This window comes from Vicugna pacos, chromosome 6 (genome assembly GCF_048564905.1).
Source record: "Vicugna pacos chromosome 6, VicPac4, whole genome shotgun sequence".
Lineage (NCBI taxonomy): Eukaryota > Metazoa > Chordata > Mammalia > Artiodactyla > Camelidae > Vicugna > Vicugna pacos.
In genome coordinates this window covers 51,682,968-51,698,416 of record NC_132992.1, presented here as the reverse complement: position 1 = coordinate 51,698,416, position 15,449 = coordinate 51,682,968, and the positions used below count along the sequence as shown (strand labels likewise).

The following is a 15,449-nucleotide window of genomic DNA, read 5'->3' as shown; positions in this document are numbered from 1 at the left end:
TGAAGGAGAAAGGCCTACAGGAACAGCAATTTATCACCTGAGTGTAGTCCTAATGGTTTTCTACGGATGTGGTTTTGTTCTAATCAGTCCTGAAAATTCTGGAAGGAAGTGCATTAATTGGTCTCCCAGAATCTGATTTTCTCCCTAACAGTCAACATACTAGTCAGTACCTATTAGTCAGTGGCCAGCTTTGACCATTGTGGTTGGTAATATTACTGAATCCACTTACAGTGAATGACTGAGAATAAAAAATTCATTCTCTTTTATAGTCAGGCATTTGATAATAGGCATTTAAAGACATCCCTTTAATTACTGAGGTGGTGGATCAAGTCCATTTTACCCTGACCCCTGCGAGTGTAACATCTGTTAAATTTATCACCTCTCCCCCAATATGACTGTGCAGTGTTGATTAACTAAGCATGTGGCCCTTCCAATTTGGTGATTCAAGAGAGCCCATATATCACTTAGCCCATCAGAAAGCATGTTCAATTGCTTTTGCCTTCATTTATTACCCCACAGGACAGAAATGACTCTTAGCTTTGCTGATTAAAACACTGTGACTGTGCTTTAAGTTTAATTGTATACATTGCTAGTTAATAGCAAACACTTCCCTTGGGCATAAACTTTTAAATCTAATTTAGACTGACTCTGTGTTATGATAGAGGCTCCAGCTTGGGAAAAATGAGAGCGGTCACCGTATCTTTGGTCTCTCCACATATACAGTGCATCCTGGCAATTCACAGAAAAAGCAAATTCAGGTAAATTTTAGAGACAAAACCCCAAATAAATAATCCTAAGAAAATATTTAATTTGAATTAAAATAATGTCCTGATAACTTTCACATAAATAAAAGAAGCTTATCTATCTGGAACAAGCAGGCACCTTGACACTGAAATAAAGATTCTGGAAAATACATGTGATCAGTTGCAAACATTATGATCTTTGAAACCTGGTGACTTTCCCTTAATGGATAGTAAAAACAAAAAGGCAATAAATACATATAAATATGGAGGAAAAACAATCTGAAATGTTAAATGAATATAAGCCCTTCTAATTGTTATTTTTAAAAATCCTTGAGCATTCTCAATAACTTAATAAAAGCATAATTAAATTTTTTTCATTATCAATAAATATTGAGTTTAAGTGAAATTTGGACTTTTTTTTTTAACAATCAAGAGTGATTTGTATTAAGAGAATCTTTATTTTTTGTACTTTTAAAAATGTCCTTTGTTATACAGAGAGTTGGTCCAAGGGAGTGACTTCTTAAAATCAAATCTGTATCATAAACTAGTGTAGATTAGAGATTTCCAGGCATGTGCCTAAGATATACATTTGTCATTAATCAGTACAGTGTTTTATACAGTAAGTAGAGGGTAGACAAAATAAGCACAGAAAAAATAGGATTTAAAATTTAATTTACACAATGGCATATTGGGAGTAAGTAATCTATATTCATATTTGCAGATAAAATGAACACATAGTAACCTATGTGAAAATAAGTGAAAAATTTTTTATGAACAGAAAATATTGTTGGTGGAGTGGTGGCAGTGGATTAACAAATGGTGTTATCTATTTAAATTTTGGTTTAGTGACTCCTTCCCCTTTTATTCAGCTGATTTATTTAAGTGAAATACAGATGTAAGATCTTATTTATATGTATCAGTTTCTTTTTAAAGAGTTACTTTGATAATGTTTGCATTAGTGTTTCTGTGTTTTAATCAGTTTGAGGTCCATTGTGAAGCAAGGCCAGTGAGATGGCAATTTTGAATGCTAGCTAATATAATTCACTTGAAACACTAATAGGGCACTTACTACGTGCTGAGTACCATTCTAGACTCTTGGGGTCTAGAGCTGAACTAAAGCAATGACATCCCTGACATCATGGAGTTTACATTCTAGTGAGGAAGACAGACAATGCAAATGAACACATACATATATAAAATATTAGAAAGATAAATAAAACAGCACAAGAGGATCTAGAATAATGGGAGTTGGGTGTGCACAGTGGTGTGGATCCTCCTCTCTGGGAGGGTGATGGTTGAGCAGAGCCTGAAGGTACTAAGATTTATGTGAAAATTCGTGTGTAAAGGGAAAGGTGGAAGGAATTGGGGAAGAGCCTTTGAGTCATAGTGATGAAAGGCAAAAGGCTGTGCTTTGAGAATGTCGCTGGTTTATTGGAGAAATAAAGAAGATAGTAAGGCTAGAACAGAATAAGTGAAGAATGGCATGATTAAGGTGAGGGATCAGAGCATGGGACCAGGGCATGAAGAAGAAAGAAAGAGGGAAATTTTATTGTAAATATACTGGGGGTGACTAAGCAGGAGAGTGAAGTGGTCAGATTTGCATTTTAAATATCCCATTCTAGGTGCAGTGTGAAAAACAGAGTGTAGGTAGAGCAAGGGTGGGAACAGTAAAACCAGTTAGGAGATTGTTGCAATAGCCCATGTAGTGTCTGGACCACCGTGGTGGCAGTGGTGAGAAGTGACAGGGTTCTGAATTTTAATTTGATATGTTTTTATTGCGGAGATGATGGAAAATTGGCTGATAGATGCAGCAGTGGGTGAGTAGATGAGGAAAAGGCAAGAGTTAAGAATTACTCCCTGGTTTAGAGTGAAACAGCAGAGTGGATTGTGCTTCCCAGTTCCTGAAATGGAGTCACTTCAGGGGTCAGAGGAATGATTCAGGAGTTCTGCTTTGGACTTGGTAAGTTCGAGTTATCTATGTGACATTCCAAAAGAGATGCCGAATGTGGCTGCATTTATAAAATGGTCACTCAAGGAAGAGACCAAAGGCAGATGTAGATTTCCAGTTCATCAGGGTACCAATGTTACATAAAGCCATGGGAAGGGGTGAGTTCAACTATGGTGTCCTTTCAGAATAGGAGGTTGGTAAATGGAACTACCCTAAAATTGAGAAGAGTAGAAATCATCAGTGGAAATCCAGGACTGGTCAATGAGATAAGGAAAGCCAAGTTTAATAGTTATACCCTGAAATCAAATGATGACTGCTGGTTGGAGTAATGATCTCTTCCTGGAGTTGCCTCTTCCTGAGACACAGGAAAAGATGCTTTGCTCACAGAAGCAGAAGGTACATTTTATGTGCCTGGACTTTGTGTCCTAGGTAGATGGAGAGACATCGAGAAGGGATAGTGTCTGTTTCTCTACTTTTGCACCAAAAAGAATGAATTCTTTCCTCTGAAGGTACCGAATCATTCACTACAAAGGCACTAGCATAAACAGGAACATCACATTTTTGATAGACGGAAGTCCTACGTAAACTTTAGTCGTTGTACAGAGAGTAAAGTGGAGAAGGGCACTACTTGTGGATTAAAGGTCATTACCATGTTCCAAGTCAGAGAGGATGGTGGCTTAGGCTAGGGTAATAGTGACATTCCAGAAGGGCTGGAACCCAGCCAGTCTGGAACCGATGTGATTTATTCTAGTGCCAACTAGGTTTAGTAGTTTCTGCGCCTAAAGGGGTTCTTTTAACATAGGATTTAATAAAGTATCAATATTTACTGAGAAAAGTTAAATTACTCTTTGGAACAGATTGCTTGTGTTTCACCAAAAGGTTATTTTAGAAATGCTTATCCACAGGGCAGTATAATTGTCTGTTTCCTGTAGTTAAAGCTCTGTTCCTTGTCTCTAGGAACCTGGGGATGCCCTTCTCCAGGAGTGGCTCTTGAAAGATTCTGTCCCTGTTCTGATCTAGGCGTCTTCTCCTTTTCTTTATCTGACTCCACGTCTTTCTCCAGGCTGCCTCACTGACCCACGATGGTGTTGCATTGATTCATGCCTTGCTGAATTCTTTATATCACTGTGGATGTCAAAGAGTTCTACATTTCTCACAGGTGTTCAAAGTTCAGTCTTTAGAATATTTAATTGAATTTCTGTTCCCAAGTTATTTCTCTTATTTACTATTGGGCACTGATGAAACGCACTAAAACTGTACAGTCCTCTTATCAAGATGTCTGCCAGAGTTGGAAGGGGTTATGTGGAAATTCTCTGTGTCATTCAGTGAGAAAGAATAGCTTTGTGATTGGCTGATTGATCTGTCAATATATTTGTAATTGACATACATATACAATGTGTGTATAAATGTAATATATGTGTGATATACATATTATACATATACAAGTATATGTGTATATATACATATTTATACTTGTATACATGTAACATACGTATGATATAGGTGTGTGTATATGGATATAAATATATAGATACATAATATATAAATATTATATATATAAATATAAATATATAAATATATATATATAAAACCACTTAGCACAGGGTCAGGAAAAGTGTCAGCTCTGACCGAACTCGCCATCCCACTGTGAAAAAGTAAATACTTCTTTTTTGACCCAGCACAGTTCTGCAATAAATTACCAAGTAGCCAGACAGATAAGGCTAAAACATAAAATTATGAAATGACCCTGGCTCCTTTCCCTGTCTAGGCACATGTCTTCATCTACATCACTTTTTCCACTTGGTAGTCCCAGACAGGAGGCACAGTCGGTAGGCTGGTGAAATGCAGACCAAAAGTGTTGGACTGTTTTCTTTGCTGCTTTTTGGCGGGCACTGCACTTTTAGGGGAAACACTAGGTGTGCCTAATGACTCATTTAGTATCAAAGATAAACACTTGTCAAAATACAGTGCTTGCAAACCTGGTTTAGTTATAGAATAAAAGTGTGTGAATAAAATCAAGGACTTGGAAGTGGCTTGAAATGGTAAGCACTAGGGCATTTGTTTAATACTACACGTATCCAGTTGTGAAACAGAACACAAGACACACACATACATGCAATTATAGAACTGAAATTTCTTTTTGACATAATTCAACGTATGAAAAATTTCAAAGCAATTATAAAGTAGAAAAACATTTCAAAACATATGACAAAGTATTACTAAACTTAACACACGAGTATTGGAATCTTTGTTTTTAAACAATTTTTATTGATTTATAATCATTTTACAATGTTGTGTCAAATTCCAGTGTTCACAATTTTTCAGTCATTCGTGGACATATACACACTCATTGTCACATTTTTTTTTCTGTGAGTTATCATAACATTTTGTGTATATTTCCCTGTGCTATACAGTGTAATCTTGTTTATCTATTCTACAATTTTGAAATCCCAGTCTATCCCTTCCCACCCTCCACCCCCCTGGTAACCACAAGTCTGTATTCTCTGTCTGTGAGTCTATTTCTGTCCTGTATTTATGCTTTGTTTTTGTTTGTTTGTTTGTTTTTGTTTTTGTTTTTGTTTTTTAGATTCCACATATGAGCGATCTCATATGGTATTTTTCTTTCTCTTTCTGGCTTACTTCACTTAGAATGACATTCTCCAGGAGCATCCATGTTGCTGCAAATGGCATGTTGTCGGTTTTTATGGCTGAGTAGTATTCCATTGTATAAATATACCACATCTTCTTTATCCAGACACCTGTTGATGGACATTTAGGCTGTTTCCATGTTTTGGCTATTGTAAATAGTGCTGCTATGAACATTGGGGTGCAGGTGTCATCCTGAAGTAGATTTCCTTCTGGATACAAGCCCAGGAGTGGGATTCCTGGGTCATATGGTAAGTCTATTCCTAGTCTTTTGAGGAATCTCCACACTGTTCTCCATACTGGCTGCACCAAACTGCATTCCCACCAGCAGTGTAGTATTGGAATCTTATAAAATTTTAAAATTTTAATAAAAAGGGGAAGTCCAAAAATAAAGAAATTTATAAAGAATGTTCAAGCTCTCTAGAAGGCAGACAAACATTAAATAAACATTTTTTATCAAAATGAATAAAATTTATAAATATGTATATCCAGGTTTGTAAGGACATGAAGAAATGGATATTAATTTTTCTTGAGAACAATTTGGTAATATAACTTCTTAAAAAAACCCTTAAGAAAATACATCTTTTTTATCTGATAATTTGATTTATAGAAAATAAACATTAGTTATAACAGTAGTAAAAGAAAAACATCTATAAATGTTCATTGTATGAGAATGGTTTAAAAATCCCCCCAGCAAACTCACAGGCATAAAATGATGTTGCCAGAGGATATATAAGTATGTAGAAAAGTATACCCAGAACACTGTGTTGGGTATGGCCGTGTGTGCACATTTGTGCGTGTGAGAGAGTGGGAAAGAAAGGAGGCAGTGGACGAAAGATTGAGATTTTGGCTATGAAGCCGGACTGCGTGGGTTCATATTCTGGTTCCATCATTTACTAACTCTGTCTTGGGCAAGTATTTCCATATTCTTGTGTCTCAATTTCCACATTCATAATTGAGAAAAAAATACCTTTCTCATCTCATTGTTGGAAGGGCTAAGTAAGTTTACACATGCAAAGCATTTAGAAAAAGGGCCCAAATAAACACTCCAAAACATTATTTTTATAACCAAAATGTTAACATTGCATATTCATTTATTCAACAAACATTTATTGAGAGCACACTGAAGGTCAAGAGTTTTATCAGCACTGGGGATGCACTGATGAACGAAACATCCTCAGGAAGGACACCCTTACATTGTAGTAAATATCCACAACGTGGAGATAAATGAGTAGGCAGTATGAAGTTATGCAATGACATGTTTGAGGTTAAGAAATGGCAGGATTGGGGGGTGGGTATAGCTCAGTGGTAGAGTTGTGTGCTTAGCATGCACGAAATCCTGGGTTCAATCCCAGGTACCTCCATTAAAAAATGTAAATAAACCTGATTCCTCCCCTCTCCAAAAAAAAAAAGAATAGGAAAAAGAAGAAATGGCATGATTAAGGAGAGGGGTCGTGGGGGCTGTTGCTTTAGATGGGGTTGTCAGGGAGAGCCTCTTTGAGGGGTGATATTTGAGCAGAGATCTGAAGTGCACGGCAAAGGCCGTGAGTATCTGGGTAAAGAACATTCCAACCACGGAACTGGAAATGCCCTGTGGTAGGAATGTGCGTGGCATGTTCGAGAAATCCCAGCTCAGTTCAGGGCTGGAGCAGGCTGAGCTAGGGAAGAGTGATGGGAAATTAAGAAGAAAGAGAGCCTGGGGCCAGGTCATTCAGGGCTAGGTTGGCATGGAAAATAATTGAGAGTTTATTTAAGGTATGCCAGGGATCCATTCAAGGGTTCTGAGCAGATGAATGCTTTAGAAAGATCACAGCAGTTGCTCTGTATAGGATGGACTCGTGCAAAAGTTAGCGGGATACTGGATTATTTAAATGATCCTTTGTCTGTATTTTCCAAGTTGCTTACAATGGACAGGTATTCCTTTATGAGAAGATAAACTTGTCATTTTTTGTAAGCAAAGGTTTTGGGTAACAGTTAAACATGTGAGTTAATTACTGTTTTTTCCATTTCCCCCCAGTCTTCAGAAGGGCCTGATTTTGTACAGACATACGAGGTCTCCATGTATCTGTTTTTCTTTTTTGTTTTTTTCTCTAACCAGTTCTTAAAAGTTTTTTCTTGTGAGTGATTTTTCCTTTTGTCAGACCTCAAAAGACCTTTTTGGAGACATCAGCCTATCATTACATAGGGGCACCTTCACACCCACTGCAAGAACGGAACACTTTTCATACCCTTCTTCCTTGTTCTGTTTTCAAGACCCTAGTGCAGTAAGTGCCACTGTTGTCAAAAAACAAACAAACAAACAAACAAACTCTTCTTTTTAATGTCTAGTTAATGCTTCAGTCAGTGTGAACAAGTGATTGTTGATTTTCTACCCTAGCAGAAGCTGTGATAGTTACTACTGAAAAACGGCACATGTGAGCCACTGTATCATTACCTACCAGCCAACTTTGGCCAAAATAAATAAATAACTACCCCTCTCCTGCTGGCAGTGAAACACAGCGTGTCACATAGATGAGACTCTTCTGACTTTATGCCACATTGCCTGTGAGAAGGATGATCACTGCTTGAAGCGTGCAGTTCACAAAGGATACTGTGTGCACTTAGGCGTTTACAATCATGGAGAATGTGTCTTTCTCACTGTCATTTTTGTGGACAGCTACTTCATATCTGACACTGATGCCCAGCACCAGAATTCCTGGTAACACATAAAAAATATTCAATATATATTTCAAAAAAATTCTCAAGTAGGGTCCTTTCCTTTGCAAGCATATGTTTAAAAGTCAAAAAGTGTAAATGAATAAAATGGAAATTGTTGCGATCGCAGACATTTTACATCACACACTGTGATTTTAAGTACATGTAACAGCCTTCTGTTGATCTGTTTTTAAAATAATGATAGAAAGTAGCTAAAGTTTAACTCAGGCAAAATGTGAGAGCATGTTTTGAAATACCTCTCTGTTTAATCACCATTTTTGACATGAGATGCTCCTGTTTGCCCTGGACTATGCCTCAGAGCAGGGAAGAGACACAGAGCCCCAGATGCCTCTTGGTTAGGTAAACAGATGGCTCTAACTCATCCCATTCTGCTGTTTCTTCTTTTTGACCACAGACCGTGGAACTGTGTTCTAGCCTAGAAATGTATATGGCCCCCCAGACATCACCTCATATACCCTGCAAGTAAGTGACATTAAAACAACAAACAATAATTAGAGCTCATATTGCCTGAGCTTCTACTACATGTGAGGCAAAGTGCGATGGGCATTATGTACGTATTTCATTCCATCCTAATGATAACCTATATAGTAGAGGCTAGTATTTTACTATCCCTGTTATACGTATGAAGAAAACTGAAGTCAAATAAATTATTCAAGATTGGACAACTAGTAGATAACAGGATTGGAACTGAAACCCAGGCAGTCTGACTCCAGATCCTGTGTTCTCAATCACTTTGTTATTTGGGCTAGCAAAATCCATGCCTGGTATTCTCAGGGAAGCACAAAGTTGGACTTGTAGGATTCACCCACTGCATCACACACAGGAACTGCTCTATCAACATCAATCCCATATAATGAAATTATCCATGACTTTTCTAGAACTGAAATTGTATAGGTAGGGTTTATTTCAATGTTTCAGAAAACCGAGGTGAGTCAAATCAGCTATATAACATCTTTTCATTGGCCAAAAAGATTCCTAAGGGTGCATGCTGCCCTCATTAGTTTCTTTAAAAAAAAAAATCTGTCCTAAGTGCTACTCGTCTTCAATTAAATGTTTTGCATAATATTTAGACTGTCTGAGCTGCTCTGTGAATGGAGCAGAGATATTTTTCTTAAGATTCAGTTTTGCTTTTTCCATTAAACAGGTTGAATGAGCCTCTCTTAGTGTCTTCTGTGGTTTAGGACCCCAGCTAGGTCTACAACCACATGCTTTCTCAACACACCCTATACACAAAGGCCCATGAGGCTCACGTGTTAGGTTCAGATGCATAATTAGAGTGATCAAAATCTACTCACAGCCTCTGCAGAATCATTTCTGACTGACTAGCAATTGAATGTTTCTTGTTAGACCCAAAAAGAACATGAACTTATCTCTAGTGGCTGCAATTGAGGCAAAGAAAGCCCTTGCTCCTGTGTATATTTAGGATTTGCCCCACATCCAGGCAGAGCTGCTGTATCAGCCATGCTAATGCTAACAACTGTCTGGGAAATCTGATCATCCGTTTGAAGGGAGCAACCCTGTTCTTACTGGTTTCTAAATTTATTTTAACTTCCATTGACACAAATTAAAATGGGACTCTTGCTGTCTATTGATTGTGTCAATAGGAGATGTTTTTCTCCCTCTAGAATTCATTTTTAAAGACTTTACTTTTATTAAACTAAATACTGTTGGTTAACTAAAGTCTTGGCTTTTATAGACTCAGGAGAGCAAGATCTAACATAAATTAATCATGACTTGATTGACTGAGCTAATTCAAGTTCCCTCCAGTCCACTGCACAACAGTATTCTTGTCCTCCCAAGGAAGGCTAAATGGTACATTGCTTCAGGGGTATCAACTTTTACCACTTTGGCATCACAATTTTTTTCTGAGAGCTAAAGATTTTGGCATTCTTGGAATTATCTCCAAATGTCTTCATAGTTAGGAAGACTTAATTAATTGACCCTCCATATTACAGCTGAGCAGTTTCTTTTCATTTTTCATTCCACACATGGACTTGCATCTTTATTTGTAATAATGTTAAATATACACACACACAACACCAATAACAAGTTGTTTGATTGCAATTTACATGTTTTTTTCCTACCTCGAAATAATTTGAATTCCTGATGTTACCACTGCATTGCTATAAAAAGCAAAAAGCATTTAGCAAAATGAGCTAAGACATCAAGGGTAACAGTTTTTTCAAAACATGCGTAGACAGGATACTTAAGTACTGATAAAGCTGTAAAGAAATCATGAAAACTTTGTTTCCAGACCTTAGTTTTCTAAGTGCCAGATATAAGAAGGCAATGCAATAGTATGTGAAAATACAAATTACTCAAGATTTTTATATTTTTACCTTTTATATATTTTCCTTAAATTATCACCAAAATTTATAACAACTTTTAAAGCTCAAGAATTGTTCACTCTTACAGTGATAGGAGAGAAGTATGTAAATGAAAAAATAATTAAACTTGGTATTATCTTTTTTCTCCAAATCAGTACTCCATAGCATAGGGCACTGAAGAATACAGAAAAGTGTATTTTTTTTCTAGAGATTAGACTACCTGTGCAAAAATCTGGGTTTCTTAAAGCAGTTTTTTGGTTTTGTTTTCTTTTGGTTATTTCTGTTGTGTTATGTTTGTTTCATTTTCGGTTTTGTCTGTTTTTGTTTTATTTCTTTGTTGGTTGGTTGATTTTGTTTTGTTTCGTTCCACTCAAAGTCCTCTCCTAGCTCCCCTCTTAGGACCTAAATGCAACTAAGAGTAATGAGACTGATACTGTGAGTTCAGGGATGTCACTGATTTTTCATTGACTGACTATAAGCAATAAGACATCACGTATCACAGGAATTAAAAGTCAGGGAATAAAGGACAGCATAATGTTTAAGCTTTAGTGAGGCTCTCTTTGTGTATCCCATGATATGTTTAGTATGTCTTCTTAAAAAATAAATATAAAAGAAAGATACGTGTGTGGTCAGATAATAAGAATTTTAGTTTTATTTCTGCTACTTGCTGCCAGCTTGGGCCAACCTGATATATTTAGGCTTTCTTTTCCTCAACAGTAAAGTGGGATTTTAAAAATCTTAGATGTTACTTACTAAAGATTAAATGAAATCACACATAAAAGCATTTGATAAACAGAAAAACAATATCTATTTGTGAAGAGGCCCTGTTTTGCTTTTGAGATGAACTAATTCCTAATTCCAGGTATAAATCAGTTATGGAATCATAGTCTCTGAGTTTTTTTCTGAATTAATTTTATTGATCAAAAAACAATCCCACCATTTCTGAACTGGCAGATTTCTTATAAATTTGGGGTCAAGGGTTTCCTACCAGTGTGTGGTGAGCAAAGCCAGGTGAGACCTGCCCCTGAGCTACTGAGTACATAGACACAGGAAGCACGTGGAGGCACCGTCGTTAAATGCACCCCCGACTCCTTTTCCTGCTCAGTCTTAAGCACTGAATCTGTGTAGACCTTGGAATTTAATAGATGCAAATCTAAAAGAAGAAAAATCAAACTGCAGCCGCAACCTTTCACTGGTTCTCACTGAACTACAATTGCCGGTCTCACTGTAGCACGGCTCCTTCTGATTTCCCAAGACCACCGACCGGGCACCAAGACAGGTGAGAAGATACGACTGAGCCAGGGGGATGGTGGCCTCCTTAACAAGTTCCTTGAAACTAAGGACTTACTGGGCAGCAGCTTTGAAATAAAGAACTGAGCTTTCACCAAATTTCGTTTCCCGTAAGTTAAAGTTCTCACTAATTAGATATCAAGCCTGTATTAAAAAGCCAATATAGTAGACAATAGATCTGACATTTAATGTGACACTTCTGAGGACACGGTTAAGTGGACATAGAAAAAAAATGCCCTTTAAAACAGACATAAAAATTTTAAATAGATATAAACTTATTTCTTAGATAATAGTGAAAATGAAATGAAATGCTCAAGTTCTACATCTTAATATAAAAATTTCTTTATTCTTTTTTCCACATGATTTCCTAAAAGTGAGTTAATCAAGTTAAAAGTTAGATGTACATGTAGGTTTAGTCTGTTTAAAAGCTTGAGTTGTTGTTTTTTTGTTTGTTTTTACACAATTTAGATTCTATCTACTTCTTAACCACAACTGGGAAATTAACTCCTCGCAGGTATCTCAAACATAGGATTAATTAATGTATCTGCCCCTCTATTGTCATATGTTGGGTTGAATTATATAAAAATATTTTTGCAAACAAAGAGATCAAATCTTAGGAGTTTCATGTGGTTCAACCTAGTATATCTGTTTGTACCTCCTAGTCTTGTTTTGTGAAAGATGTGGTCCTTCCTGACGTATAGTACAGAGGGTATTAGACAATATCTGTATATGTAATCAGTATCCTTATAACTATGAGAATTTAAAAACGATTTTATTTGGTTTCCTGAAAATCTTATTATAAAGGGGGTTTTATGTCAATGATAGGAGGAGAGATTGCATTTCTGCTACCTTCTAGTGTTTTGAATATAGGAAATATTCTGGGTTGACTGTATTTGAAGCACTATTTCCAAGACTCAATATAAGACTCAGTAATTAACATTAGTGAAACCTTTGTTTTCGGATTCTGTTTAATATGCAGTTCAAGGTACAGCATATTTACTGTACACACAGCATTTGATTCTATTTGCTTTGTTGGCTAAAAGACTGTCAAATACAAGGAAACTACTTTTCTAGCGCAGTTTTTTTTTAAAAGAAATATAAATTTGTGTGCAACAGTAACTACCCAATTAAATACTGACTTCAATAAACTCTAAGTACATTTTCCTAGTATTCTCCCTAAGGAATATTTCATTACAAGGTTTGATCCTCTTATATGTCCATTTTGGTTATATTAATTACTGATAGGGATGATTATATTTTACAATTTTGGTGGTAATATTTCATTTCCTAAGAATACTCTAAAACAATGTGATATCCTTGACAAACTGAAGTATTTCTGTTATATCATGAAAATAGATATGAATGTTGAAGTGTGCTTTAATGCAGCTGCATGTAATGAAAACTGAAATTAAATTTTAACTTAAAGGAGATTGTTTTTTAATTGAATGTATTTTCCCCTCAGTTGAGAGTATTCCTATTTTAATTATATTTTATTGAAAAGAAGGAAAATAAAAATCATTTTATTTTCTGACAGCTAAAAGAAAAGAATATTTCCCACCAAAGATGTAAAGAATTTTATGATAAAATCACAATTAGAATAATTTGAAATTGACTAATTTTAATTTAAAGTTTACAAATTGACTTATGTTCCAGACCATGAGACATAAGCATAATTTTAGTATGACTACAATTTTTTTGAGAAGCCATGAGGATATATGGATTGAATATGGATGGGAAAAAAGAAGGAAACATTTACATGTTTTCTGAGCTAATATTGCTTTATATTTTAACAAGTTAACAACACATTAACTTGCAGAATTAAAAAAATAGTATCTCAGATTTTAAAATGAATTTTGTAAGTAATAACATTTATTACCACTGATAAAATTCAGAGAAGATAAAAAATGAAACAAAGGAAATACATTCAAACAAATGTCATCTATGATCTGGATCAGGAATACACTTTCTGGTTTTGCATCGCAAGTTTAGGATATTACATATATAGTTTTAGACATGCTGTGCTTGCAACGCTTGGTAAGTAGGTATCTGGGCATCCAAGTGGAGATCTAGAATAAGCAGCTGAATATAGTAAAATAACAACGTCATGACAATAGTAATGACAACAATAACAATAGCAGTGCTTACTTGGCACTCCTTGTCAGTTGTGGGTCTTAAAGTTTTATCTGAGTTATCTCAGCACTACCTATGAGATAGGTACTATTATTATGCACATTTTCCCGATAATGAGACTGAGACACAGAGAAGCGGCTTTTTCCCATGGTCACACTGAGCTGAGATATGAACCAAGTCAGTGAGAGTCCACAGCCTACACTTTTACTCTACATTCAGTCAATTCTTGTAGAGGCAGGAGACTGCAGTGGAGATATTTGTGAATAGTCATTAATCGACTTACTATCATACCCGAGTACCTTCGTTTCTTTCCTGTTGAAATTAGTGAAACTCTCTTTGTGCCCATAGGAAGACAGTTTTCTCCACTTGGACACTAGATTGTTTGCTTGTGGTCTACTCAAGGGTTTTACTTCTGCAGTTACAGCTTAGTTCTGTTCATAATCAATTTAATCTCTTCTCTCTGAAAATTCCCATCAACATAAAAACTGTAGTATCTTCCTCTTAAATTCTAGCCCTCACAGTATACCTCTAGCTCCTACCTCATTCTTTTATCAAACATATTCTATACACAGTATCTCTTCTTCTCTCTTCCCTCATTCACTTTTCAATCCACTTCGGTTAAACTTCTTGCCCTTGTCTACTGAAACTGCTTTTGTTAAAGTCACCAGTGTCTCTATCTTGATAAGTCCAGTGGTCAATCCTTGTTTCTCATCTTAGAAATTCTCAGCAGTGTTTCCACGTCCACACCCTCTCCTTCTATGATCTGATGTCCTGTGACTTTTAATACCATCTTATGTTCGTGACTATAAAGTTTATATATCCAGTCCCAATCTCTGAGTTTAAGAATAATATACTTATCGTACTTTTTCAGAACTCTATATAGATGTGTGGTAGGTATTCTAAACTTCATTTGTTTCAAAGAGAAGTCTCACTTTTGGCTCCAACTCTCACTTCCCATCATTCTGCTCCTAGTCCAGCCTTCTCCATCTCAGTAAGTGATGCAGTATGTATGTATGTATGTATATGTAGGAGTCTGTTGTTTTCCTTTTTCTGTACATCTAATCCATCAGCAATTTCTGTCAACCTTACATTCAATACATTTCCCAAACCTTACTCTTCACCTTTTCCATGATTACTGCCTCCATGATTATTAAACTTCTAAATTATTTGTCTGTAATCTTGCCAATTGGTTATTTTTGAAATATGTAGCTCCACTGCTTAAAATCTAATTGTTTTTTCATCATGCTAAAAGAAATCCAAATTACTTTGCGTAGCCTATGCAGTCATAAATGATCGATCTGGTCCCTGCCTACCCTCACACCTCTTTTCATACTGTGCTCTATCCTGTTTCCTCTTCTTTGTCTACTTTAGTTTCTTACTTTCCTCCAACAATGTAAGTTTATTCTCAGCTTAGACATTTACATTTGCTTTTATCCCTGGAACTCTATTTTCATTGGATCACAAGCCTGGGTTATTTTCATCTTTTAACTTCCAGTGGAAATGATACTTCCTTCATAGGGCCACAATTGCCTAAAGTAACCCACTCAATCTAAGTTACTGTTTCCTATGTTTTCCTGTTTATTTCCTTCTTGGCCCTTAATAATTGCCTTGTGTTTTACTGACTGACTGATCATTTCATCCATTCAATTA

The 15,449-nt window shown here is 36.1% G+C and overlaps 1 long non-coding RNA gene across 3 annotated transcripts in view; it reads left to right on the top strand.

Annotated features, from left to right (window-relative positions):
• Positions 1–15,449, top strand: part of LOC140696912 (uncharacterized) — a 347,036-nt gene that overhangs the window by 300,903 nt on the left and 30,684 nt on the right. The window lies entirely within an intron of this gene.